This window comes from Bidens hawaiensis, unplaced genomic scaffold (genome assembly GCF_021521415.1).
Source record: "Bidens hawaiensis isolate Kalapana, Puna unplaced genomic scaffold, B.hawaiensis_p1.1 tig00021888_1, whole genome shotgun sequence".
Taxonomy (NCBI): domain Eukaryota; kingdom Viridiplantae; phylum Streptophyta; class Magnoliopsida; order Asterales; family Asteraceae; genus Bidens; species Bidens hawaiensis.
Window position 1 is genome coordinate 49,411 of NW_027493396.1, and position 1,908 is coordinate 51,318.

Here is a 1,908-nt window from a genome sequence, read left to right on the forward strand (position 1 = left end):
AGACGCATTCAATCTAGACTATGTCTACAGATTGAAGGAAGCACTCTATGGACTCAAACAAGCTCCAAGAGCCTGCTATGATAGAGTTTCCTAATTTTTTATTTCAAATCATTTTCAAAGAGGACAAATTGATAAAACTTTGTTTCTCAAAAAGGAGGAAAAAGACTTGCTTCTTATTCAGATTTATGTAGATGACATCATATTTGGATCTACAAATCCAAAGTTATCTAATGATTTTACAAAACTCATGAAATCTGAATTTGAAATGAGTAATATGGGTGAGTTACAATACTTTTTGGGCTTGCAAGTTAAACAAACTAAAACAGAAATTTTTATACATCAATCAAAATATGCTAAAAATATCATTGAAAAGTTTAAAATGCTTGATTGTAAAACAAGTGCCACACCCAATGAGCAAAATTAATCCATTATCACCAGATGAAACAGGTGAGTATATTGATCAAACCATGTATAGATGTATGATTGGATCTCTTATGTATCTAGCTGCATCTAGGCCTGATATAATGCATGCCACATGTGTGTGTGTGCAAGATATTAGGCTTCATCAAGGGAATCTCATCTAAGTGCTGTCAAAAGGATATTTAGATACCTCAAAGGCGTACGTACCTGCCACACCCCATTGAGCGATTTGCGGAAGCGTAAAACAGAAATGTAACAAATACAACTGGTATCAAATACATTGTTCTTAAAGAAACATTACTAACTAATTTACAATATATTACATCATTCTAACATCTTTTACAGACTAGGCGATACATTCAAAACTAGCTCTTCAACTACTTTACTTCTAACTCAAATGCTCGCAGCATCGATCACAATCCAACAAGTAACACATATTCAATCTACTCAACCTTTCTGATTACCTGAAAAGCATGTTTAAAGAAAAGGTCAACTACGAATAGTTGGTGAGTTTCATAGGTTTTAACGAAATCAGATCTGCGTACCACACAGTCGTATTTTGCATGTACAAGCATATATATAAAATTGTATTTACGTTTGTATATATGTACAGCTGTGTCTCTGTGTGTACATATGTATGCATGTAAGTTTATAATATAAATTCGAATTTACGATAAAATCGTGATTGTTTGTTCATACTACGGGTTTCCAAATTCCGTGTTCGAACAACCACTGTGGACTCCCTTCCTCCCACAATGGTTCCGCGTAACATCAACCACTGTGGCTCCCCTTCCGTCCATAACGGTTCCACATGAAGTCCAACATTACACAGTGTATACACAAATAATTAGTATTTCCTACACCACATTATTTCTAACGCCTATTCACATAGTGTGTATATAGACATACACATATATACATATTTATGCACATATATAGTATTTATCACGTATCACCAAACACCGGGGCCCCCCTTCCGCCCACAATATCCTTGTGGCCTCCACTGCCCATGTTATTCTCATGGCCGTTATAGATCACGTTATTCCCATGGCCGTTACAGACCACGTTATTCCCCATGGCCATTACAGACCATGTTATTCACCCATGGCCGTTACAGACAACGTTATTCACCCATGGCCATTAAAGACCACGTTATTCACCCAGCTTGTTATGTTTAACCGTACATAGCGTATTTGTATAAACGTATTGTCATGTGTAATTTCATTATGTTTTGGTATTCGTACCATGTCCACTTAATTTATCATTCAACAATACTATTCACTATTCATTCGCACGTAATCAATCGTTGTGTTTGTTGGGACATTTTGTATGTAAACATTCAGGTGATTTATATCCTGAACCATTTCCAGATAGATAACATATGTAAATATGCTTTTCAACCCAAAACGTTCATAACAGTTTGAAAAAGGGGCCATAAAACTCACCATTTTGTAGGCACTCAGTGCGAGATCAGCTTGGGGTTCGTTT